This window comes from Denticeps clupeoides, unplaced genomic scaffold, assembly GCF_900700375.1.
Source record: "Denticeps clupeoides unplaced genomic scaffold, fDenClu1.1, whole genome shotgun sequence".
In the NCBI taxonomy this organism is placed as follows: Eukaryota; Metazoa; Chordata; class Actinopteri; order Clupeiformes; family Denticipitidae; genus Denticeps; species Denticeps clupeoides.
Window position 1 is genome coordinate 1 of NW_021630035.1, and position 25774 is coordinate 25774.

A 25774-nucleotide genomic window follows, 5' to 3' on the forward strand; every position below is an offset into this window, starting at 1 on the left:
TAAGAAGGCTTGGGCTGGTTACTACTTGGATGGGAGACTACGTGGGAATGCCAGGTGCTGTAAGCTTTAACTATTGTAAAACTTTTAAAATGAAAGTATTTACATCACTTTGTTAACTTTTTTTTAAAGTAAGTTATGGAGTATTTTCTTTCTTTGATATGTTTTCACAACCTTTTTTCTTTTTTTTTTTTTTAAACTTCTCTTCAGGTTTCTTTTTCTGTCCGTGCTCTACAACGATCATTCACAGGCTTGGCTATGGAGTGGGGTGGAGCTGAATCGATTAGGTTGGGTTTTCCAGCCCTCGGCCTTAAGGTGCTACGCACCCTGATGTCAGTTTAATATCTGATACGTCATATTAAGCTGACTTTTTAGAACAGGGAGTCGGCAATAGGGCCTGCTCCATCCGCTCCATTCATCGACCCAGTATTGCATTGCCTCTAGAAGGTGTGCACTTTATTTGTTGTATTGCAAATAAAAGCTTACCATTCCAACTTTTTGCCTTTCTCCATGATAATTTGACAGTAAAGCGGGAGTTTTCACTCTTTGATATGTTTTCAAGCCCCTTTGGCTTAAAGTTCAAGATTTTCAAGCAGAGTTTGTGTACAGACAAACCAGCTGAAGAATGCCCAATCTTGTCTGATCTCAGAAGCTAAGAAGGCTTGGGCCTGGTTAGTACTTGGATGGGAGACTACCTGGGAATACCAGGTGCTGTAAGCTTTAACTATTGAAAAACTTTTAAAATGAAAGTATTTACATGGCTTTGTTAGCTTTTTTTTGCCTTTTCTCCATCATAATTTGACAGTAAAGCGGGAGTTTTCACTCTTTGATATGTGTTCAAGCCCCTTTGGTGTAAAGTTCAAGATTTTCAAGCAGAGTTTGTGTATGGACAAACCAGCTGAAGAATGCCCAAACTTGTCTGATCTCAGAAGCTAAGAAGGCTTGGGCCTGGTTAGTACTTGGATGGGAGACTACCTGGGAATACCAGGTGCTTTAATTATTGAAAAACTTTTAAAATGAAAGTATTTACATGGCTTTGTTAGCTTTTTTTGCCTTTTCTCCATCATAATTTGACAGTAGAGCGGGAGTTTTCGCACTTTGTAATGTTTTTCAAAGCCCTTTTGTTTAAAGTCCAAGATTTTCAAGCAGAGTTTGCTTACGGACATGCCAGCTCAAGATTGCCCAATCTTGTCTGATCTCAGAAGCTAAGAAGGCTTGGGCCTGGTTACTACTTGGATGGGAGACTATGTGGGAATGCCAGGTGCTGTAAGCTTTAACTATTGTAAAACTTTTAAAATGAAAGTATTTACATCACTTTGTTAACTTTTTTTAAAGTAAGTTATGGAGTATTTTCTTTCTTTGATATGTTTTCCCGCCTTTTTTCTTTTTTTTTTTTTTTTTTTTAAACTTCTCTTCAGGTTTCTTTTTCTGTGCGTGCTCTACAACGATCATTCACAGGCTTGGCTATGGAGTGGGGTGGAGCTGAATCGATTAGGTGGGGTTTTCCAGCCCTCGGCCTTAAGGTGCTACGCACCCTGATGTCAGTTTAATATCTGATACGTCATATTAAGCGGACTTTTTAGAACAGGGAGTCGGCAATAGGGCCTGCTCCATCCGCTCCATTCATCGACCCAGTATTGCATTGCCTCTAGAAGGTGTGCACTTTATTTGTTGTATTGCAAATAAAAGCTTACCACTCCAACTTTTTGCCTTTTCTCCATGATAATTTGACAGTAAAGCGGGAGTTTTCACTCTTTGATATGTTTTCAAGCCCCTTTGGCTTAAAGTTCAAGATTTTCAAGCAGAGTTTGTGTACAGACAAACCAGCTGAAGAATGCCCAATCTTGTCTGTTCTCAGAAGCTAAGAAGGCTTGGGCCTGGTTACTACTTGGATGGGAGACTACGTGGGAATGCCAGGTGCTGTAAGCTTTAACTATTGTAAAACTTTTAAAATGAAAGTATTTACATCACTTTGTTAACTTTTTTTTAAAGTAAGTTATGGAGTATTTTCTTTCTTTGATATGTTTTCCCACCTTTTTTCTTTTTTTTTTTTTTTTTTTTTTTTAAACTTCTCTTCAGGTTTCTTTTTCTGTGCGTGCTCTACAACGATCATTCACAGGCTTGGCTATGGAGTGGGGTGGAGCTGAATCGATTAGGTTGGGTTTTCCAGCCCTCGGCCTTAAGGTGCTACGCACCCTGATGTCAGTTTAATATCTGATACGTCATATTAAGCTGACTTTTTAGAACAGGGAGTCGGCAATAGGGCCTGCTCCATCCGCTCCATTCATCGACCCAGTATTGCATTGCCTCTAGAAGGTGTGCACTTTATTTGTTGTATTGCAAATAAAAGCTTACCACTCCAACTTTTTGCCTTTTCTCCATGATAATTTGACAGTAAAGCGGGAGTTTTCACTCTTTGATATGTGTTCAAGCCCCTTTGGTTTAAAGTTCAAGATTTTCAAGCAGAGTTTGTGTACGGACAAACCAGCTGAAGAATGCCCAATCTTGTCTGATCTCAGTAGCTAAGAAGGCTTGGGCCTGGTTAGTACTTGGATGGGAGACTACCTGGGAATACCAGGTGCTTTAATTATTGAAAAACTTTTAAAATGAAAGTATTTACATGGCTTTGTTAGCTTTTTTTGCCTTTTCTCCATCATAATTTGACAGTAGAGCGGGAGTTTTCGCACTTTGTAATGTTTTCAAAGCCCTTTTGTTTAAAGTCCAAGATTTTCAAGCAGAGTTTGCTTACGGACATGCCAGCTCAAGATTGCCCAATCTTGTCTGATCTCAGAAGCTAAGAAGGCTTGGGCCTGGTTACTACTTGGATGGGAGACTATGTGGGAATGCCAGGTGCTGTAAGCTTTAACTATTGTAAAACTTTTAAAATGAAAGTATTTACATGGCTTTGTTAGCTTTTTTTGCCTTTTCTCCATCATAATTTGACAGTAAAGCGGGAGTTTTCACTCTTTGATATGTGTTCAAGCCCCTTTGGTGTAAAGTTCAAGATTTTCAAGCAGAGTTTGTGTACGGACAAACCAGCTGAAGAATGCCCAATCTTGTCTGATCTCAGAAGCTAAGAAGGCTTGGGCCTGGTTAGTACTTGGATGGGAGACTACCTGGGAATACCAGGTGCTTTAACTATTGAAAAACTTTTAAAATGAAAGTATTTACATGGCTTTGTTAGCTTTTTTTGCCTTTTCTCCATCATAATTTGACAGTAAAGCGGGAGTTTTCGCACTTTGTAATGTTTTCAAAGCCCTTTTGTTTAAAGTCCAAGATTTTCAAGCAGAGTTTGCTTACGGACATGCCAGCTCAAGATTGCCCAATCTTGTCTGATCTCAGAAGCTAAGAAGGCTTGGGCCTGGTTACTACTTGGATGGGAGACTACGTGGGAATGCCAGGTGCTGTAAGCTTTAACTATTGTAAAACTTTTAAAATGAAAGTATTTACATCACTTTGTTAACTTTTTTTTAAAGTAAGTTATGGAGTATTTTCTTTCTTTGATATGTTTTCCCGCCTTTTTTCTTTTTTTTTTTTTTTTTTTTTTAAACTTCTCTTCAGGTTTCTTTTTCTGTGCGTGCTCTACAACGATCATTCACAGCCTTGGCTATGGAGTGGGGTGGAGCTGAATCGATTAGGTGGGGTTTTCCAGCCCTCGGCCTTAAGGTGCTACGCACCCTGATGTCAGTTTAATATCTGATACGTCATATTAAGCGGACTTTTTAGAACAGGGAGTCGGCAATAGGGCCTGCTCCATCCGCTCCATTCATCGACCCAGTATTGCATTGCCTCTAGAAGGTGTGCACTTTATTTGTTGTATTGCAAATAAAAGCTTACCATTCCAACTTTTTGCCTTTTCTCCATGATAATTTGACAGTAAAGCGGGAGTTTTCACTCTTTGATATGTTTTCAAGCCCCTTTGGCTTAAAGTTCAAGATTTTCAAGCAGAGTTTGTGTACAGACAAACCAGCTGAAGAATGCCCAATCTTGTCTGATCTCAGAAGCTAAGAAGGCTTGGGCCTGGTTAGTACTTGGATGGGAGACTACCTGGGAATACCAGGTGCTGTAAGCTTTAACTATTGAAAAACTTTTAAAATGAAAGTATTTACATGGCTTTGTTAGCTTTTTTTGCCTTTTCTCCATCATAATTTGACAGTAAAGCGGGAGTTTTCACTCTTTGATATGTGTTCAAGCCCCTTTGGTTTAAAGTTCAAGATTTTCAAGCAGAGTTTGTGTATGGACAAACCAGCTGAAGAATGCCCAATCTTGTCTGATCTCAGAAGCTAAGAAGGCTTGGGCCTGGTTAGTACTTGGATGGGAGACTACCTGGGAATACCAGGTGCTTTAACTATTGAAAAACTTTTAAAATGAAAGTATTTACATGGCTTTGTTAGCTTTTTTTGCCTTTTCTCCATCATAATTTGACAGTAAAGCGGGAGTTTTCGCACTTTGTAATGTTTTCAAAGCCCTTTTGTTTAAAGTCCAAGATTTTCAAGCAGAGTTTGCTTACGGACATGCCAGCTCAAGATTGCCCAATCTTGTCTGATCTCAGAAGCTAAGAAGGCTTGGGCCTGGTTACTACTTGGATGGGAGACTACGTGGGAATGCCGGGTGCTGTAAGCTTTAACTATTGTAAAACTTTTAAAATGAAAGTATTTACATCACTTTGTTAACTTTTTTTTAAAGTAAGTTATGGAGTATTTTCTTTCTTTGATATGTTTTCCCGCCTTTTTTCTTTTTTTTTTTTTTTTTAAACTTCTCTTCAGGTTTCTTTTTCTGTGCGTGCTCTACAACGATCATTCACAGGCTTGGCTATGGAGTGGGGTGGAGCTGAATCGATTAGGTGGGGTTTTCCAGCCCTCGGCCTTAAGGTGCTACGCACCCTGATGTCAGTTTAATATCTGATACGTCATATTAAGCGGACTTTTTAGAACAGGGAGTCGGCAATAGGGCCTGCTCCATCCGCTCCATTCATCGACCCAGTATTGCATTGCCTCTAGAAGGTGTGCACTTTATTTGTTGTATTGCAAATAAAAGCTTACCACTCCAACTTTTTGCCTTTTCTCCATGATAATTTGACAGTAAAGCGGGAGTTTTCACTCTTTGATATGTTTTCAAGCCCCTTTGGCTTAAAGTTCAAGATTTTCAAGCAGAGTTTGTGTACAGACAAACCAGCTGAAGAATGCCCAATCTTGTCTGATCTCAGAAGCTAAGAAGGCTTGGGCCTGGTTAGTACTTGGATGGGAGACTACCTGGGAATACCAGGTGCTGTAAGCTTTAACTATTGAAAAACTTTTAAAATGAAAGTATTTACATGGCTTTGTTAGCTTTTTTTGCCTTTTCTCCATCATAATTTGACAGTAAAGCGGGAGTTTTCACTCTTTGATATGTGTTCAAGCCCCTTTGGTTTAAAGTTCAAGATTTTCAAGCAGAGTTTGTGTATGGACAAACCAGCTGAAGAATGCCCAATCTTGTCTGATCTCAGAAGCTAAGAAGGCTTGGGCCTGGTTAGTACTTGGATGGGAGACTACCTGGGAATACCAGGTGCTTTAACTATTGAAAAACTTTTAAAATGAAAGTATTTACATGGCTTTGTTAGCTTTTTTTGCCTTTTCTCCATCATAATTTGACAGTAAAGCGGGAGTTTTCGCACTTTGTAATGTTTTCAAAGCCCTTTTGTTTAAAGTCCAAGATTTTCAAGCAGAGTTTGCTTACGGACATGCCAGCTCAAGATTGCCCAATCTTGTCTGATCTCAGAAGCTAAGAAGGCTTGGGCCTGGTTACTACTTGGATGGGAGACTACGTGGGAATGCCAGGTGCTGTAAGCTTTAACTATTGTAAAACTTTTAAAATGAAAGTATTTACATCACTTTGTTAACTTTTTTTTAAAGTAAGTTATGGAGTATTTTCTTTCTTTGATATGTTTTCCCGCCTTTTTTCTTTTTTTTTTTTTTTTTTTTTTAAACTTCTCTTCAGGTTTCTTTTTCTGTGCGTGCTCTACAACGATCATTCACAGGCTTGGCTATGGAGTGGGGTGGAGCTGAATCGATTAGGTTGGGTTTTCCAGCCCTCGGCCTTAAGGTGCTACGCACCCTGATGTCAGTTTAATATCTGATACGTCATATTAAGCGGACTTTTTAGAACAGGGAGTCGGCAATAGGGCCTGCTCCATCCGCTCCATTCATCGACCCAGTATTGCATTGCCTCTAGAAGGTGTGCACTTTATTTGTTGTATTGCAAATAAAAGCTTACCATTCCAACTTTTTGCCTTTTCTCCATGATAATTTGACAGTAAAGCGGGAGTTTTCACTCTTTGATATGTTTTCAAGCCCCTTTGGCTTAAAGTTCAAGATTTTCAAGCAGAGTTTGTGTACAGACAAACCAGCTGAAGAATGCCCAATCTTGTCTGATCTCAGAAGCTAAGAAGGCTTGGGCCTGGTTAGTACTTGGATGGGAGACTACCTGGGAATACCAGGTGCTGTAAGCTTTAACTATTGAAAAACTTTTAAAATGAAAGTATTTACATGGCTTTGTTAGCTTTTTTTGCCTTTTCTCCATCATAATTTGACAGTAAAGCGGGAGTTTTCACTCTTTGATATGTGTTCAAGCCCCTTTGGTTTAAAGTTCAAGATTTTCAAGCAGAGTTTGTGTATGGACAAACCAGCTGAAGAATGCCCAATCTTGTCTGATCTCAGAAGCTAAGAAGGCTTGGGCCTGGTTAGTACTTGGATGGGAGACTACCTGGGAATACCAGGTGCTTTAACTATTGAAAAACTTTTAAAATGAAAGTATTTACATGGCTTTGTTAGCTTTTTTTGCCTTTTCTCCATCATAATTTGACAGTAAAGCGGGAGTTTTCGCACTTTGTAATGTTTTCAAAGCCCTTTTGTTTAAAGTCCAAGATTTTCAAGCAGAGTTTGCTTACGGACATGCCAGCTCAAGATTGCCCAATCTTGTCTGATCTCAGAAGCTAAGAAGGCTTGGGCCTGGTTACTACTTGGATGGGAGACTACGTGGGAATGCCAGGTGCTGTAAGCTTTAACTATTGTAAAACTTTTAAAATGAAAGTATTTACATCACTTTGTTAACTTTTTTTTAAAGTAAGTTATGGAGTATTTTCTTTCTTTGATATGTTTTCCCGCCCTTTTTTCTTTTTTTTTTTTTTTTAAACTTCTCTTCAGGTTTCTTTTTCTGTGCGTGCTCTACAACGATCATTCACAGGCTTGGCTATGGAGTGGGGTGGAGCTGAATCGATTAGGTGGGGTTTTCCAGCCCTCGGCCTTAAGGTGCTACGCACCCTGATGTCAGTTTAATATCTGATACGTCATATTAAGCGGACTTTTTAGAACAGGGAGTCGGCAATAGGGCCTGCTCCATCCGCTCCATTCATCGACCCAGTATTGCATTGCCTCTAGAAGGTGTGCACTTTATTTGTTGTATTGCAAATAAAAGCTTACCACTCCAACTTTTTGCCTTTTCTCCATGATAATTTGACAGTAAAGCTGGAGTTTTCACTCTTTGATATGTTTTCAAGCCCCTTTGGCTTAAAGTTCAAGATTTTCAAGCAGAGTTTGTGTACAGACAAACCAGCTGAAGAATGCCCAATCTTGTCTGATCTCAGAAGCTAAGAAGGCTTGGGCCTGGTTAGTACTTGGATGGGAGACTACCTGGGAATGCCAGGTGCTGTAAGCTATAACTATTGTAAAACTTTTAAAATGAAAGTATTTACATCACTTTGTTAACTTTTTTTAAAGTAAGTTATGGAGTATTTTCTTTCTTTGATATGTTTTCCCGCCTTTTTTCTTTTTTTTTTTTTTTTTTTTTTTAAACTTCTCTTCAGGTTTCTTTTTCTGTGCGTGCTCTACAACGATCATTCACAGCCTTGGCTATGGAGTGGGGTGGAGCTGAATCGATTAGGTTGGGTTTTCCAGCCCTCGGCCTTAAGGTGCTACGCACCCTGATGTCAGTTTAATATCTGATACGTCATATTAAGCGGACTTTTTAGAACAGGGAGTCGGCAATAGGGCTTGCTCCATCCGCTCCATTCATCGACCCAGTATTGCATTGCCTCTAGAAGGTGTGCACTTGATTTGTTGTATTGCAAATAAAAGCTTACCATTCCAACTTTTTGCTTTTTCTCCATGATAATTTGACAGTAAAGCGGGAGTTTTCACTCATTGATATGTTTTCAAGCCCCTTTGGCTTAAAGTTCAAGATTTTCAAGCAGAGTTTGTGTACAGACAAACCAGCTGAAGAATGCCCAATCTTGTCTGATCTCAGAAGCTAAGAAGGCTTGGGCCTGGTTAGTACTTGGATGGGAGACTACCTGGGAATACCAGGTGCTGTAAGCTTTAACTATTGAAAAACTTTTAAAATGAAAGTATTTACATGGCTTTGTTAGCTTTTTTTGCCTTTTCTCCATCATAATTTGACAGTAAAGCGGGAGTTTTCACTCTTTGATATGTGTTCAAGCCCCTTTGGTTTAAAGTTCAAGATTTTCAAGCAGAGTTTGTGTATGGACAAACCAGCTGAAGAATGCCCAATCTTGTCTGATCTCAGAAGCTAAGAAGGCTTGGGCGTGGTTAGTACTTGGATGGGAGACTACCTGGGAATACCAGGTTCTTTAACTATTGAAAAACTTTTAAAATGAAAGTATTTACATGGCTTTGTTAGCTTTTTTTGCCTTTTCTCCATCATAATTTGACAGTAAAGCAGGAGTTTTCACTCTTTGATATGTGTTCAAGCCCCTTTGGTTTAAAGTTCAAGATTTTCAAGCAGAGTTTGTGTATGGACAAACCAGCTGAAGAATGCCCAATCTTGTCTGATCTCAGAAGCTAAGAAGGCTTGGGCCTGGTTAGTACTTGGATGGGAGACTACCTGGGAATACCAGGTGCTTTAACTATTGAAAAACTTTTAAAATGAAAGTATTTACAAGGCTTTGTTAGCTTTTTTTGCCTTTTCTCCATCATAATTTGACAGTAAAGCGGGAGTTTTCGCACTTTGTAATGTTTTCAAAGCCCTTTTGTTTAAAGTCCAAGATTTTCAATCAGAGTTTGCTTACGGACATGCCAGCTCAAGATTGCCCAATCTTGTTTGATCTCAGAAGCTAAGAAGGCTTGGGCCTGGTTACTACTTGGATGGGAGACTACGTGGGAATGCCGGGTGCTGTAAGCTTTAACTATTGTAAAACTTTTAAAATGAAAGTATTTACATCACTTTGTTAACTTTTTTTAAAGTAAGTTATGGAGTATTTTCTTTCTTTGATATGTTTTCCCTGCCTTTTTTCTTTTTTTTTTTTTTTTTTAAACTTCTCTTCAGGTTTCTTTTTCTGTGCGTGCTCTACAACGATCATTCACAGGCTTGGCTATGGAGTGGGGTGGAGCTGAATCGATTAGGTGGGGTTTTCCAGCCCTCGGCCTTAAGGTGCTACGCACCCTGATGTCAGTTTAATATCTGATACGTCATATTAAGCGGACTTTTTAGAACAGGGAGTCAGCAATAGGGCCTGCTCCATCCGCTCCATTCATCGACCCAGTATTGCATTGCCTCTAGAAGGTGTGCACTTTATTTGTTGTATTGCAAATAAAAGCTTACCACTCCAACTTTTTGCCTTTTCTCCATGATAATTTGACAGTAAAGCGGGAGTTTTCACTCTTTGATATGTTTTCAAGCCCCTTTGGCTTAAAGTTCAAGATTTTCAAGCAGAGTTTGTGTACAGACAAAACCAGCTGAAGAATGCCCAATCTTGTCTGATCTCAGAAGCTAAGAAGGCTTGGGCCTGGTTAGTACTTGGATGGGAGACTACCTGGGAATACCAGGTGCTGTAAGCTTTAACTATTGAAAAACTTTTAAAATGAAAGTATTTACATGGCTTTGTTAGCTTTTTTTGCCTTTTCTCCATCATAATTTGACAGTAAAGCGGGAGTTTTCACTCTTTGATATGTGTTCAAGCCCCTTTGGTTTAAAGTTCAAGATTTTCAAGCAGAGTTTGTGTATGGACAAACCAGCTGAAGAATGCCCAATCTTGTCTGATCTTAGAAGCTAAGAAGGCTTGGGCCTGGTTAGTACTTGGATGGGAGACTACCTGGGAATACCAGGTGCTTTAACTATTGAAAAACTTTTAAAATGAAAGTATTTACATGGCTTTGTTAGCTTTTTTTGCCTTTTCTCCATCATAATTTGACAGTAAAGCGGGAGTTTTCGCACTTTGTAATGTTTTCAAAGCCCTTTTGTTTAAAGTCCAAGATTTTCAAGCAGAGTTTGCTTACGGACATGCCAGCTCAAGATTGCCCAATCTTGTCTGATCTCAGAAGCTAAGAAGGCTTGGGCCTGGTTACTACTTGGATGGGAGACTACGTGGGAATGCCAGGTGCTGTAAGCTATAACTATTGTAAAACTTTTAAAATGAAAGTATTTACATCACTTTGTTAACTTTTTTTAAAGTAAGTTATGGAGTATTTTCTTTCTTTGATATGTTTTCCCGCCTTTTTTCTTTTTTTTTTTTTTTTTTAAACTTCTCTTCAGGTTTCTTTTTCTGTGCGTGCTCTACAACGATCATTCACAGGCTTGGCTATGGAGTGGGGTGGAGCTGAATCGATTAGGTGGGGTTTTCCAGCCCTCGGCCTTAAGGTGCTACGCACCCTGATGTCAGTTTAATATCTGATACGTCATATTAAGCGGACTTTTTAGAACAGGGAGTCGGCAATAGGGCCTGCTCCATCCGCTCCATTCATCGACCCAGTATTGCATTGCCTCTAGAAGGTGTGCACTTTATTTGTTGTATTGCAAATAAAAGCTTACCACTCCAACTTTTTGCCTTTTCTCCATGATAATTTGACAGTAAAGCGGGAGTTTTCACTCTTTGATATGTTTTCAAGCCCCTTTGGCTTAAAGTTCAAGATTTTCAAGCAGAGTTTGTGTACAGACAAACCAGCTGAAGAATGCCCAATCTTGTCTGATCTCAGAAGCTAAGAAGGCTTGGGCCTGGTTAGTACTTGGATGGGAGACTACCTGGGAATACCAGGTGCTGTAAGCTTTAACTATTGAAAAACTTTTAAAATGAAAGTATTTACATGGCTTTGTTAGCTTTTTTTGCCTTTTCTCCATCATAATTTGACAGTAAAGCGGGAGTTTTCACTCTTTGATATGTGTTCAAGCCCCTTTGGTTTAAAGTTCAAGATTTTCAAGCAGAGTTTGTGTATGGACAAACCAGCTGAAGAATGCCCAATCTTGTCTGATCTCAGAAGCTAAGAAGGCTTGGGAAGGGTTAGTACTTGGATGGGAGACTACCTTGGGAATACCAGGTGCTTTAACTATTGAAAAACTTTTAAAATGAAAATAATTACATGGCTTTGTTAGCTTTTTTTTGCCTTTTCTCCATCATAATTTGACAGTAAAGCGGGAGTTTTCGCACTTTGTAATGTTTTCAAAGCCCTTTTGTATAAAGTCCAAGATTTTCAAGCAGAGTTTGCTTACGGACATGCCAGCTCAAGATTGCCCAATCTTGTCTGATCTCAGAAGCTAAGAAGGCTTGGGCCTGGTTACTACTTGGATGGGAGACTAGGTGGGAATGCCAGGTGCTGTAAGCTTTAACTATTGTAAAACTTTTAAAATGAAAGTATTTACATCACTTTGTTAACTTTTTTTAAAGTAAGTTATGGAGTATTTTCTTTCTTTGATATGTTTTCCCGCCTTTTTTCTTTTTTTTTTTTTTTTTTAAACTTCTCTTCAGGTTTCTTTTTCTGTGCGTGCTCTACAACGATCATTCACAGGCTTGGCTATGGAGTGGGGTGGAGCTGAATCGATTAGGTGGGGTTTTCCAGCCCTCGGCCTTAAGGTGCTACGCACCCTGATGTCAGTTTAATATCTGATACGTCATATTAAGCGGACTTTTTAGAACAGGAAGTCGGCAATAGGGCCTGCTCCATCCGCTCCATTCATCGACCCAGTATTGCATTGCCTCTAGAAGGTGTGCACTTTATTTGTTGTATTGCAAATAAAAGCTTACCACTCCAACTTTTTGCCTTTTCTCCATGATAATTTGACAGTAAAGCGGGAGTTTTCACTCTTTGATATGTTTTCAGGCCCCTTTGGCTTAAAGTTCAAGATTTTCAAGCAGAGTTTGTGTACAGACAAAACCAGCTGAAGAATGCCCAATCTTGTCTGATCTCAGAAGCTAAGAAGGCTTGGGCCTGGTTAGTACTTGGATGGGAGACTACGTGGGAATGCCAGGTGCTGTAAGCTTTAACTATTGTAAAACTTTTAAAATGAAAGTATTTACATCACTTTGTTAACTTTTTTTAAAGTAAGTTATGGAGTATTTTCTTTCTTTGATATGTTTTCCCGCCTTTTTTTTTTTTTTTTTTTTAAACTTCTCTTCAGGTTTCTTTTTCTGTGCGTGCTCTACAACGATCATTCACAGGCTTGGCTATGGAGTGGGGTGGAGCTGAATCGATTAGGTTGGGTTTTCCAGCCCTCGGCCTTAAGGTGCTACGCACCCTGATGTTGTCACATGATTCCATCATGTGACCGGGAGTAACACGGAAACGAGGTAACGTGACTCCTATATATTAGGCTGGAGAGCAGCTGCCAATTGCTCAGTCATTGAATGACGCACGCCATTCGACTCGGCTCCGAAAACCCGCTCCCAGTAAGACCGTACCTGTCCTCTCTGTTCTCCCGATACCCGAACTCCTTCCTGTCACCCTGTCCTGCCCTGTCTTGTGTCTTAATACGCGAACGACAACATCAGTGTGGTGTTGCGGCTCGCGCCGTCCCCGTTCGCAGATTAACGCGGAGGAACTTACCTGCCTCCCTGCGTCCCACCGCACTGAGGTCTCTCGTTTCCTCCTACACGTCTCTCTCGTTCTGGTCCCGGTTCGCGTGACAGAATGACTGAGCCAGAATTACGCGCTTCACAACTCGCTGCTTTGTGCGATCGGATAGCGCGGCAGGAGAATCTTTTTGGAAGTCTGTCGCAGGAGGTTCGCTTACTGCGGCAGCGCGTTCAGGAAGTGACCGCCGCGCACCGAGACCATGAAGCGGCGAGCGTGGCGCAGAGCCCTCGCCCCCCCGCGGTTCCCGATCCCAGTTTGCCGCTCCCGGAGCGCTGGAACGGGACCGAGGGGAGCGGCGAGGTGCTCCTCACCACTCTCTCGTTGATTTTCGAGCTACAGCCTAGCCGCTACCCCAGTGCCCGGTCCCGAATTGCCTTACTCCTAACCCGGCTCGGTGGTACCGCCGCAGAGTGGGCGGCTGCGCGAATTAGTTCCCCAAGTTCTGCGTCCCTCTCGTATGCCGAATTCGTGGAGGAATTAAAACTCACCTTCTGTCATCCGGACGGTGTGGAAGACGTCGCGTCACAGCTTTACCATCTGCGCCAGGGTTCCTCATCAGTCAGCCAGTTTACCGCCAGATTCCGGACCCTGGCTGCAAAGACTCCGCTGGGCGACCACGCCCTCCGGATGATGTACTATGAGGGACTGGCCCCACGAATTCGTGGTGAGATGGTCAGCCGGGAGATGCCAGCAACGTATGAGGCCCTCATACAACTCGCTATGCGGATTGATCGCCACCTGCTGGCACTCCCGAAAACTGCGGCCCCCACTCCGACCCTGCATCAGACCCCTCGACCTCCGATATCACCACCTCAGCCCACCGTCACTCCTCCAGAACATAGGGGGGAACCCATGCAGCTGGGACGGACAACCCTCACGCCTGAAGAGAAGCAACGGCGTTTTCGGGAGGGTTTGTGTGCATACTGCGCTTCCCCCTCACACATCCGCCTGACCTGCCCTAGTCGTCCGGGGAGACGGGACACCCAGCAGATCAGCACGGCGCGGCCATCTAGGCCCCTTCCTCCACATCTGATGCCACCGACCTCCCGACTCACTCTCCCAGCCGTCCTGGAATGTAATCAGCGAAGCATCTCCACCACAGCCTTTGTGGACTCCGGGGCGGCTGGAAATTTCATAGACCACTCCTTCATCCGACAACATCACATTCCCCTGGAACTCCTCCCAAGTCCGCTCACAATCACCTCCGTGGATGGTCATCCTATCTCCGCAGGACCCATCATTCACCGTACGGTCCCTCTGCAACTCCGGCTGGACTCCCATGTGGAGAAAATCCAATTTCTGGTGACCAAGATTATCACCTCACCACTCCTCCTCGGGTTCCCCTGGTTGTCACTACATGAACCCCCACTGGTCATTTTGAATCCCTCGTAATTCCATTCGGTCTATGCAACGCACCCGCCGTCTTCCAGCAGTTCATAAATGATACTCTCCAGGACATGCTGGGACGGTGGGTGTATGCCTACCTGGACGACGTACTTATTTACTCCCCCACTCTCGAATCCCATATTCAACACGTGAGGGCAGTACTAAAGAGATTGCTCGCCCACCGACTGTACTGTAAGCTGGAAAAATGCGCCTTCCACCAGCGCTCCACCACGTTCCTGGGTTTTACCATCTCGTCCCAGGGTGTGGCCATGGAGCCCAAGAAGCTAGAAGCAGTGGCGTCGTGGCCCCTACCCACGACGCTGAAGCAACTGCAACGGTTTCTTGGGTTTGCAAATTTCTATCGTCGCTTCATCCGTGGCTACAGTACGGTCGCAGCACCCCTCACTGCTCTCACCAAACCGTCACCAGGTCCGTTTCGCCTAACCCCGGAGGCCATTCAAGCATTTAAATCTTTGTGTCGGCATTTCACCACTGCCCCCATTCTTCAACACCCAGACCCTACCCTTCCGTTTGTGGTAGAAGTGGACGCGTCAGAGGTGGGTGCTGGCGCCGTCCTCTCTCAACGCGGTCCGGACCGGAAATTGCACCCGTGTTGCTTCTTCTCGCGGAAGTTCACCCCTGCACAGCGGCGATACGGGGTGGGGGACCGTGAGCTGCTGGCAGTCAGGTGGGCCCTCGAGGAGTGGCGGCACTGGCTGCAAGGCAGTGACACCCCCTTTCTGGTCTGGACCGATCACCAAAACCTCATCTCAATCAAGGCTACCAAACAACTGAATCCCCGCCAGGCGAGGTGGGCATTATTTTTCGAGCAATTCAACTTCCAACTCTCCTACCGTCCCGGGTCCAAAAATCAAAAGGCCGATGCTCTTTCCCGTCAACACGCCCCAGACTCACCATCCTCTGACCCCGAACCCGTTCTTCCTCCTCATCGCATCCTAGGCCCTCTCCGGTGGTCCCTCGAGACGAAGGTCCGGGCAGCCCAGGCATCCGATCCTGGCCCAGACAACACCCCACCCGGGTGCCTGTACGTCCCAAATACCTGCCGACCCGATGTACTGCATTGGGGCCATTCTTCCGTCCTCTCAGGCCATCCAGGACGCCAACGGACCCTCTCCTTCATTCGCCGAGCATTCTGGTGGCCTTCAGTACGACGGGACGTACAGGCCTACGTGGATGCCTGTGATGTCTGTGCCCGGGCCAAGACTCCCAACACTCCGGCTGCTGGGCCCCTGCGTCCCCTTCCCATTCCTCATCGCCCCTGGACCCACCTCGCCTTGGACTTCATCACCGGCCTCCCTGAAGCTAGTGGTATGACCACCATCCTGACCATAGTGGATCGTTTCTCCAAAGCGGTCCACTTGGTCGCCCTGCCCGGCCTACCGTCCTCTGCCACAACCGCTGACCTCGTGCTTCAACACGTGGTCCGCCTCCATGGGTTCCCCCAAGACATCGTCTCTGATCGGGGACCCCAATTCGTCTCAGCTGTGTGGAAGGCGTTCTGTCGCCTTATTGGATCGACCTGCAGCCTCTCCTCTGGCTACCATCCCCAGACCAACGGTCAGGTGGAGAGGGCCAACCAACAGCTGGGACGATACCTGCGGTGCTTTGCATCAGAACATCAACGCACCTGGCCCGGGTTTCTCCTTTGGGCAGAGCTGGCCCACAACCTGCAAGTCTCCTCCGCCACCGGCCATAGTCCCTTTGAGATCTGCCATGGATATCAGCCCCCCATCTTCACGCACCAGGTGCCTGCAGGCGGGGTCCCCTCGGCCCGTCAGATGATCCGCGGTTGCCGAAAGGCCTGGAAATCTGCGCGGTCGGCCCTCCTCATCGCCTCCCGAAGGATGTCCACCCAGCACGATCGCCGGCACCCTCGTCGACTGCACTTCCGAGTGGGACAGCGGGTGTGGCTGTCCACCAAAGACCTACGTCTCAGGACTGAGTCACACAAACTGTCCCCTCGATACATCGGACCATTCCGGATCCTCAGTCGGATCAACCCTCTCACATACCGTCTCCAACTCCCTCCTGCCATCCGTGTTCATCCAGTCTTCCATGTCAGCAAACTCAAACCCTTTTTCCGATCCTCGCTTCATCCTCCTGCTCCGGATCCGCCACCACCACGCATTGTCGACGGGGGACCCGCCTACACTGTGGAGCGCATTATTGCCTCTCGCCGCAGAGGTCGGGGGGTCCAGTACCTGGTGCATTGGACCGGCTATGGACCAGAAGAACGGTCTTGGATCCCGAGTCGTTTCATCCTGGACCCGTCTCTGGTGGCTGAGTACCGGCAGCGTACCGCCGCCACTCCGGGGCCGTCGGGGGTCGGCCCTGGAGGGGGGGGTACTGTCACATGATTCCATCATGTGACCGGGAGTAACACGGAAACGAGGTAACGTGACTCCTATATATTAGGCTGGAGAGCAGCTGCCAATTGCTCAGTCATTGAATGACGCACGCCATTCGACTCGGCTCCGAAAACCCGCTCCCAGTAAGACCGTACCTGTCCTCTCTGTTCTCCCGATACCCGAACTCCTTCCTGTCACCCTGTCCTGCCCTGTCTTGTGTCTTAATACGCGAACGACAACATCAGTGTGGTGTTGCGGCTCGCGCCGTCCCCGTTCGCAGATTAACGCGGAGGAACTTACCTGCCTCCCTGCGTCCCACCGCACTGAGGTCTCTCGTTTCCTCCTACACGTCTCTCTCGTTCTGGTCCCGGTTCGCGTGACAGATGTCAGTTTAATATCTGATACGTCATATTAAGCGGACTTTTTAGAACAGGGAGTCGGCAATAGGGCCTGCTCCATCCACTCCATTCATCGACCCAGTATTGCATTGCCTCTAGAAGGTTTGCACTTTATTTGTTGTATTGCAAATAAAAGCTTACCACTCCAACTTTTTGCCTTTTCTCCATGATAATTTGACAGTAAAGCGGGAGTTTTCACTCTTTGATATGTTTTCAAGCCCCTTTGGCTTAAAGTTCAAGATTTTCAAGCAGTGTTTGTGTACAGACAAACCAGCTGAAGAATGCCCAATCTTGTCTGATCTCAGAAGCTAAGAAGGCTTGGGCCTGGTTAGTACTTGGTTGGGAGACTACCTGGGAATACCAGGTGCTGTAAGCTTTAACTATTGAAAAACTTTTAAAATTAAAGTATTTACATGGCTTTGTTAGCTTTTTTTGCCTTTTCTCCATCATAATTTGACAGTAAAGCTGGAGTTTTCACTCTTTGATATGTGTTCAAGCCCCTTTGGTGTAAAGTTCAAGATTTTCAAGCAGAGTTTGTGTACGGACAAACCAGCTGAAGAATGCCCAATCTTGTCTGATCTCAGAAGCTAAAAAGGCTTGGGCCTGGTTAGTACTTGGATGGGAGACTACCTGGGAATACCAGGTGCTTTAACTATTGAAAAACTTTTAAAATGAAAGTATTTACATGGCTTTGTTAGCTTTTTTTGCCTTTTCTCCATCATAATTTGACAGTAGAGCGGGAGTTTTCGCACTTTGTAATGTTTTCAAAGCCCTTTTGTTTAAAGTCCAAGATTTTCAAGCAGAGTTTGCTTACGGACATGCCAGCTCAAGATTGCCCAATCTTGTCTGATCTCAGAAGCTAAGAAGGCTTGGGCCTGGTTACTACTTGGATGGGAGACTACGTGGGAATGCCAGGTGCTGTAAGCTTTAACTATTGTAAAACTTTTAAAATGAAAGTATTTACATCACTTTGTTAACTTTTTTTAAAGTAAGTTATGGAGTATTTTCTTTCTTTGATATGTTTTCCCGCCTTTTTTCTTTTTTTTTTTTTTTTAAACTTCTCTTCAGGTTTCTTTTTCTGTGCGTGCTCTACAACGATCATTCACAGGCTTGGCTATGGAGTGGGGTGGAGCTGAATCGATTAGGTGGGGTTTTCCAGCCCTCGGCCTTAAGGTGCTACGCACCCTGATGTCAGTTTAATATCTGATACGTCATATTAAGCGGACTTTTTAGAACAGGGAGTCGGCAATAGGGCCTGCTCCATCCGCTCCATTCATCGACCCAGTATTGCATTGCCTCTAGAAGGTGTGCACTTTATTTGTTGTATTGCAAATAAAAGCTTACCACTCCAACTTTTTGCCTTTTCTCCATGATAATTTGACAGTAAAGCGGGAGTTTTCACTCTTTGATATGTTTTCAAGCCCCTTTGGCTTAAAGTTCAAGATTTTCAAGCAGAGTTTGTGTACAGACAAACCAGCTGAAGAATGCCCAATCTTGTCTGATCTCAGAAGCTAAGAAGGCTTGGGCCTGGTTAGTACTTGGATGGGAGACTACCTGGGAATACCAGGTGCTTTAACTATTGAAAAACTTTTAAAATGAAAGTATTTACATGGCTTTGTTAGCTTTTTTTGCCTTTTCTCCATCATAATTTGACAGTAAAGCGGGAGTTTTCGCACTTTGTAATGTTTTCAAAGCCCTTTTGTTTAAAGTCCAAGATTTTCAAGCAGAGTTTGCTTACGGACATGCCAGCTCAAGATTGCCCAATCTTGTCTGATCTCAGAAGCTAAGAAGGCTTGGGCCTGGTTACTACTTGGATGGGAGACTACGTGGGAATGCCAGGTGCTGTAAGCTTTAACTATTGTAAAACTTTTAAAATGAAAGTATTTACATCACTTTGTTAACTTTTTTTAAAGTAAGTTATGGAGTATTTTCTTTCTTTGATATGTTTTCCCGCCTTTTTTCTTTTTTTTTTTTTTTTTTTTTTAAACTTCTCTTCAGGTTTCTTTTTCTGTGCGTGCTCTACAACGATCATTCACAGGCTTGGCTATGGAGTGGGGTGGAGCTGAATCGATTAGGTGGGGTTTTCCAGCCCTCGGCCTTAAGGTGCTACGCACCCTGATGTCAGTTTAATATCTGATACGTCATATTAAGCGGACTTTTTAGAACAGGGAGTCGGCAATAGGGCCTGCTCCATCCGCTCCATTCATCGACCCAGTATTGCATTGCCTCTAGAAGGTGTGCACTTTATTTGTTGTATTGCAAATAAAAGCTTACCACTCCAACTTTTTGCCTTTTCTCCATGATAATTTGACAGTAAAGCGGGAGTTTTCACTCTTTGATATGTTTTCAAGCCCCTTTGGCTTAAAGTTCAAGATTTTCAAGCAGAGTTTGTGTACAGACAAACCAGCTGAAGAATGCCCAATCTTGTCTGATCTCAGAAGCTAAGAAGGCTTGGGCCTGGTTAGTACTTGGATGGGAGACTACCTGGGAATACCAGGTGCTGTAAGCTTTAACTATTGAAAAACTTTTAAAATGAAAGTATTTACATGGCTTTGTTAGCTTTTTTTGCCTTTTCTCCATCATAATTTGACAGTAAAGCGGGAGTTTTCACTCTTTGATATGTGTTCAAGCCCCTTTGGTTTAAAGTTCAAGATTTTCAAGCAGAGTTTGTGTACGGACAAACCAGCTGAAGAATGCCCAATCTTGTCTGATCTCAGAAGCTAAGAAGGCTTGGGCCTGGTTAGTACTTGGATGGGAGACTACCTGGGAATACCAGGTGCTTTAACTATTGAAAAACTTTTAAAATGAAAGTATTTACATGGCTTTGTTAGCTTTTTTTGCCTTTTCTCCATCATAATTTGACAGTAAAGCGGGAGTTTTCGCACTTTGTAATGTTTTCAAAGCCCTTTTGTTTAAAGTCCAAGATTTTCAAGCAGAGTTTGCTTACGGACATGCCAGCTCAAGATTGCCCAATCTTGTCTGATCTCAGAAGCTAAGAAGGCTTGGGCCTGGTTACTACTTGGATGGGAGACTACGTGGGAATGCCAGGTGCTGTAAGCTTTAACTATTGTAAAACTTTTAAAATGAAAGTATTTACATCACTTTGTTAACTTTTTTTTAAAGTAAGTTATGGAGTATTTTCTTTCTTTGATATGTTTTCCCGCCTTTTTTCTTTTTTTTTTTTTTTTTTTTTAAACTTCTCTTCAGGTTTCTTTTTCTGTGCGTGCTCTACAACGATCATTCACAGGCTTGGCTATGGAGTGGGGTGGAGCTGAATCGATTAGGTGGGGTTTTCCAGCCCTCGGCCTTAAGGTGCTACGCACCCTGATGTCAGTTTAATATCTGATACGTCATATTAAGCGGACTTTTTAGAACAGGGAGTCGGCAATAGGGCCTGCTCCATCCGCTCCATTCATCGACCCAGTATTGCATTGCCTCTAGAAGGTGTGCACTTTATTTGTTGTATTGCAAATAAAAGCTTACCACTCCAACTTTTTGCCTTTTCTCCATGATAATTTGACAGTAAAGCGGGAGTTTTCACTCTTTGATATGTTTTCAAGCCCCTTTGGCTTAAAGTTCAAGATTTTCAAGCAGAGTTTGTGTACAGACAAACCAGCTGAAGAATGCCCAATCTTGTCTGATCTCAGAAGCTAAGAAGGCTTGGGCCTGGTTAGTACTTGGATGGGAGACTACCTGGGAATACCAGGTGCTGTAAGCTTTAACTATTGAAAAACTTTTAAAATGAAAGTATTTACATGGCTTTGTTAGCTTTTTTTGCCTTTTCTCCATCATAATTTGACAGTAAAGCGGGAGTTTTCACTCTTTGATATGTGTTCAAGCCCCTTTGGTGTAAAGTTCAAGATTTTCAAGCAGAGTTTGTGTACGGACAAACCAGCTGAAGAATGCCCAATCTTGTCTGATCTCAGAAGCTAAAAGGCTTGGGCCTGGTTAGTACTTGGATGGGAGACTACCTGGGAATACCAGGTGCTTTAACTATTGAAAAACTTTTAAAATGAAAGTATTTACATGGCTTTGTTAGCTTTTTTTGCCTTTTCTCCATCATAATTTGACAGTAGAGCGGGAGTTTTCGCACTTTGTAATGTTTTCAAAGCCCTTTTGTTTAAAGTCCAAGATTTTCAAGCAGAGTTTGCTTACGGACATGCCAGCTCAAGATTGCCCAATCTTGTCTGATCTCAGAAGCTAAGAAGGCTTGGGCCTGGTTACTACTTGGATGGGAGACTACGTGGGAATGCCAGGTGCTGTAAGCTTTAACTATTGTAAAACTTTTAAAATGAAAGTATTTACATCACTTTGTTAACTTTTTTTTAAAGTAAGTTATGGAGTATTTTCTTTCTTTGATATGTTTTCCCGCCTTTTTTCTTTTTTTTTTTTTTTTTTTTTTAAACTTCTCTTCAGGTTTCTTTTTCTGTGCGTGCTCTACAACGATCATTCACAGGCTTGGCTATGGAGTGGGGTGGAGCTGAATCGATTAGGTTGGGTTTTCCAGCCCTCGGCCTTAAGGTGCTACGCACCCTGATGTCAGTTTAATATCTGATACGTCATATTAAGCGGACTTTTTAGAACAGGGAGTCGGCAATAGGGCCTGCTCCATCCGCTCCATTCATCGACCCAGTATTGCATTGCCTCTAGAAGGTGTGCACTTTATTTGTTGTATTGCAAATAAAAGCTTACCACTTCCAACTTTTTGCCTTTTCTCCATGATAATTTGACAGTAAAGCGGGAGTTTTCACTCTTTGATATGTTTTCAAGCCCCTTTGGCTTAAAGTTCAAGATTTTCAAGCAGAGTTTGTGTACAGACAAACCAGCTGAAGAATGCCCAATCTTGTCTGATCTCAGAAGCTAAGAAGGCTTGGGCCTGGTTAGTACTTGGATGGGAGACTACCTGGGAATACCAGGTGCTGTAAGCTTTAACTATTGAAAAACTTTTAAAATGAAAGTATTTACATGGCTTTGTTAGCTTTTTTTGCCTTTTCTCCATCATAATTTGACAGTAAAGCGGGAGTTTTCACTCTTTGATATGTGTTCAAGCCCCTTTGGTGTAAAGTTCAAGATTTTCAAGCAGAGTTTGTGTACGGACAAACCAGCTGAAGAATGCCCAATCTTGTCTGATCTCAGAAGCTAAGAAGGCTTGGGCCTGGTTAGTACTTGGATGGGAGACTACCTGGGAATACCAGGTGCTTTAACTATTGAAAAACTTTTAAAATGAAAGTATTTACATGGCTTTGTTAGCTTTTTTTGCCTTTTCTCCATCATAATTTGACAGTAGAGCGGGAGTTTTCGCACTTTGTAATGTTTTCAAAGCCCTTTTGTTTAAAGTCCAAGATTTTCAAGCAGAGTTTGCTTACGGACATGCCAGCTCAAGATTGCCCAATCTTGTCTGATCTCAGAAGCTAAGAAGGCTTGGGCCTGGTTACTACTTGGATGGGAGACTACGTGGGAATGCCAGGTGCTGTAAGCTTTAACTATTGTAAAACTTTTAAAATGAAAGTATTTACATCACTTTGTTAACTTTTTTTTAAAGTAAGTTATGGAGTATTTTCTTTCTTTGATATGTTTTCCCGCCTTTTTTCTTTTTTTTTTTTTTTTTTTTTTTAAACTTCTCTTCAGGTTTCTTTTTCTGTGCGTGCTCTACAACGATCATTCACAGGCTTGGCTATGGAGTGGGGTGGAGCTGAATCGATTAGGTTGGGTTTTCCAGCCCTCGGCCTTAAGGTGCTACGCACCCTGATGTCAGTTTAATATCTGATACGTCATATTAAGCGGACTTTTTAGAACAGGGAGTCGGCAATAGGGCCTGCTCCATCCGCTCCATTCATCGACCCAGTATTGCATTGCCTCTAGAAGGTGTGCACTTTATTTGTTGTATTGCAAATAAAAGCTTACCACTCCAACTTTTTGCCTTTTCTCCATGATAATTTGACAGTAAAGCGGGAGTTTTCACTCTTTGATATGTTTTCAAGCCCCTTTGGCTTAAAGTTCAAGATTTTCAAGCAGAGTTTGTGTACAGACAAACCAGCTGAAGAATGCCCAATCTTGTCTGATCTCAGAAGCTAAGAAGGCTTGGGCCTGGTTAGTACTTGGATGGGAGACTACCTGGGAATACCAGGTGCTGTAAGCTTTAACTATTGAAAAACTTTTAAAATGAAAGTATTTACATGGCTTTGTTAGCTTTTTTTGCCTTTTCTCCATCATAATTTGACAGTAAAGCGGGAGTTTTCACTCTTTGATATGTGTTCAAGCCCCTTTGGTTTAAAGTTCAAGATTTTCAAGCAGAGTTTGTGTACGGACAAACCAGCTGAAGAATGCCCAATCTTGTCTGATCTCAGAAGCTAAGAAGGCTTGGGCCTGGTTAGTACTTGGATGGGAGACTACCTGGGAATACCAGGTGCTTTAACTATTGAAAAACTTTTAAAATGAAAGTATTTACATGGCTTTGTTAGCTTTTTTTGCCTTTTCTCCATCATAATTTGACAGTAGAGCGGGAGTTTTCGCACTTTGTAATGTTTTCAAAGCCCTTTTGTTTAAAGTCCAAGATTTTCAAGCAGAGTTTGCTTACGGACATGCCAGCTCAAGATTGCCCAATCTTGTCTGATCTCAGAAGCTAAGAAGGCTTGGGCCTGGTTACTACTTGGATGGGAGACTACGTGGGAATGCCAGGTGCTGTAAGCTTTAACTATTGTAAAACTTTTAAAATGAAAGTATTTACATCACTTTGTTAACTTTTTTTTAAAGTAAGTTATGGAGTATTTTCTTTCTTTGATATGTTTTCCCGCCTTTTTTCTTTTTTTTTTTTTTTTTTTTTTAAACTTCTCTTCAGGTTTCTTTTTCTGTGCGTGCTCTACAACGATCATTCACAGGCTTGGCTATGGAGTGGGGTGGAGCTGAATCGATTAGGTTGGGTTTTCCAGCCCTCGGCCTTAAGGTGCTACGCACCCTGATGTCAGTTTAATATCTGATACGTCATATTAAGCGGACTTTTTAGAACAGGGAGTCGGCAATAGGGCCTGCTCCATCCGCTCCATTCATCGACCCAGTATTGCATTGCCTCTAGAAGGTGTGCACTTTATTTGTTGTATTGCAAATAAAAGCTTACCACATCCAACTTTTTGCCTTTTCTCCATGATAATTTGACAGTAAAGCGGGAGTTTTCACTCTTTGATATGTTTTCAAGCCCCTTTGGCTTAAAGTTCAAGATTTTCAAGCAGAGTTTGTGTACAGACAAACCAGCTGAAGAATGCCCAATCTTGTCTGATCTCAGAAGCTAAGAAGGCTTGGGCCTGGTTAGTACTTGGATGGGAGACTACCTGGGAATACCAGGTGCTGTAAGCTTTAACTATTGAAAAACTTTTAAAATGAAAGTATTTACATGGCTTTGTTAGCTTTTTTTGCCTTTTCTCCATCATAATTTGACAGTAAAGCGGGAGTTTTCACTCTTTGATATGTGTTCAAGCCCCTTTGGTGTAAAGTTCAAGATTTTCAAGCAGAGTTTGTGTACGGACAAACCAGCTGAAGAATGCCCAATCTTGTCTGATCTCAGAAGCTAAGAAGGCTTGGGCCTGGTTAGTACTTGGATGGGAGACTACCTGGGAATACCAGGTGCTTTAACTATTGAAAAACTTTTAAAATGAAAGTATTTACATGGCTTTGTTAGCTTTTTTTGCCTTTTCTCCATCATAATTTGACAGTAGAGCGGGAGTTTTCGCACTTTGTAATGTTTTCAAAGCCCTTTTGTTTAAAGTCCAAGATTTTCAAGCAGAGTTTGCTTACGGACATGCCAGCTCAAGATTGCCCAATCTTGTCTGATCTCAGAAGCTAAGAAGGCTTGGGCCTGGTTACTACTTGGATGGGAGACTACGTGGGAATGCCAGGTGCTGTAAGCTTTAACTATTGTAAAACTTTTAAAATGAAAGTATTTACATCACTTTGTTAACTTTTTTTTAAAGTAAGTTATGGAGTATTTTCTTTCTTTGATATGTTTTCCCGCCTTTTTTCTTTTTTTTTTTTTTTTTTTTAAACTTCTCTTCAGGTTTCTTTTTCTGTGCGTGCTCTACAACGATCATTCACAGGCTTGGCTATGGAGTGGGGTGGAGCTGAATCGATTAGGTTGGGTTTTCCAGCCCTCGGCCTTAAGGTGCTACGCACCCTGATGTCAGTTTAATATCTGATACGTCATATTAAGCGGACTTTTTAGAACAGGGAGTCGGCAATAGGGCCTGCTCCATCCGCTCCATTCATCGACCCAGTATTGCATTGCCTCTAGAAGGTGTGCACTTTATTTGTTGTATTGCAAATAAAAGCTTACCACTCCAACTTTTTGCCTTTTCTCCATGATAATTTGACAGTAAAGCGGGAGTTTTCACTCTTTGATATGTTTTCAAGCCCCTTTGGCTTAAAGTTCAAGATTTTCAAGCAGAGTTTGTGTACAGACAAACCAGCTGAAGAATGCCCAATCTTGTCTGATCTCAGAAGCTAAGAAGGCTTGGGCCTGGTTAGTACTTGGATGGGAGACTACCTGGGAATACCAGGTGCTGTAAGCTTTAACTATTGAAAAACTTTTAAAATGAAAGTATTTACATGGCTTTGTTAGCTTTTTTTGCCTTTTCTCCATCATAATTTGACAGTAAAGCGGGAGTTTTCGCACTTTGTAATGTTTTCAAGCCCTTTGTGTAAAGTCCAAGATTTTCAAGCAGAGTTTGCTTACGGACATGGCCAGCTCCCAAGCTTGCCCAATTCTTGTCTGATCTCAGAAGCTAAAAAGGCTTGGGCC

The 25774-nt window shown here is 42.8% G+C and overlaps 25 pseudogenes; all 25 read left to right on the plus strand.

The window, feature by feature from the left end:
* Positions 1–598: 598 nt before the first annotated feature.
* Positions 599–717, plus strand: LOC114781081 (uncharacterized; annotated as a pseudogene).
* Positions 718–3291: 2574 nt separating this feature from the next.
* LOC114781092 (uncharacterized) lies at positions 3292–3410 on the plus strand (annotated as a pseudogene).
* Positions 3411–3950: 540 nt separating this feature from the next.
* Positions 3951–4069, plus strand: LOC114781093 (uncharacterized; annotated as a pseudogene).
* Positions 4070–5155: 1086 nt separating this feature from the next.
* On the plus strand, positions 5156–5274 carry LOC114781104 (uncharacterized; annotated as a pseudogene).
* A 432-nt stretch (positions 5275–5706) lies between these two features.
* On the plus strand, positions 5707–5825 carry LOC114781094 (uncharacterized; annotated as a pseudogene).
* Positions 5826–6365: 540 nt separating this feature from the next.
* LOC114781105 (uncharacterized) lies at positions 6366–6484 on the plus strand (annotated as a pseudogene).
* Positions 6485–6916: 432 nt separating this feature from the next.
* On the plus strand, positions 6917–7035 carry LOC114781095 (uncharacterized; annotated as a pseudogene).
* Positions 7036–7570: 535 nt separating this feature from the next.
* On the plus strand, positions 7571–7689 carry LOC114781091 (uncharacterized; annotated as a pseudogene).
* A 540-nt stretch (positions 7690–8229) lies between these two features.
* LOC114781106 (uncharacterized) lies at positions 8230–8348 on the plus strand (annotated as a pseudogene).
* Positions 8349–10259: 1911 nt separating this feature from the next.
* LOC114781096 (uncharacterized) lies at positions 10260–10378 on the plus strand (annotated as a pseudogene).
* A 535-nt stretch (positions 10379–10913) lies between these two features.
* On the plus strand, positions 10914–11032 carry LOC114781083 (uncharacterized; annotated as a pseudogene).
* Positions 11033–17243: 6211 nt separating this feature from the next.
* On the plus strand, positions 17244–17362 carry LOC114781090 (uncharacterized; annotated as a pseudogene).
* A 432-nt stretch (positions 17363–17794) lies between these two features.
* Positions 17795–17913, plus strand: LOC114781097 (uncharacterized; annotated as a pseudogene).
* Positions 17914–18718: 805 nt separating this feature from the next.
* On the plus strand, positions 18719–18837 carry LOC114781098 (uncharacterized; annotated as a pseudogene).
* A 539-nt stretch (positions 18838–19376) lies between these two features.
* Positions 19377–19495, plus strand: LOC114781084 (uncharacterized; annotated as a pseudogene).
* A 432-nt stretch (positions 19496–19927) lies between these two features.
* LOC114781099 (uncharacterized) lies at positions 19928–20046 on the plus strand (annotated as a pseudogene).
* Positions 20047–20585: 539 nt separating this feature from the next.
* LOC114781085 (uncharacterized) lies at positions 20586–20704 on the plus strand (annotated as a pseudogene).
* A 431-nt stretch (positions 20705–21135) lies between these two features.
* On the plus strand, positions 21136–21254 carry LOC114781100 (uncharacterized; annotated as a pseudogene).
* Positions 21255–21795: 541 nt separating this feature from the next.
* On the plus strand, positions 21796–21914 carry LOC114781086 (uncharacterized; annotated as a pseudogene).
* Positions 21915–22346: 432 nt separating this feature from the next.
* LOC114781101 (uncharacterized) lies at positions 22347–22465 on the plus strand (annotated as a pseudogene).
* Positions 22466–23006: 541 nt separating this feature from the next.
* On the plus strand, positions 23007–23125 carry LOC114781087 (uncharacterized; annotated as a pseudogene).
* A 432-nt stretch (positions 23126–23557) lies between these two features.
* LOC114781102 (uncharacterized) lies at positions 23558–23676 on the plus strand (annotated as a pseudogene).
* A 541-nt stretch (positions 23677–24217) lies between these two features.
* Positions 24218–24336, plus strand: LOC114781088 (uncharacterized; annotated as a pseudogene).
* Positions 24337–24768: 432 nt separating this feature from the next.
* On the plus strand, positions 24769–24887 carry LOC114781103 (uncharacterized; annotated as a pseudogene).
* Positions 24888–25425: 538 nt separating this feature from the next.
* LOC114781089 (uncharacterized) lies at positions 25426–25544 on the plus strand (annotated as a pseudogene).
* Positions 25545–25774: the final 230 nt, after the last annotated feature.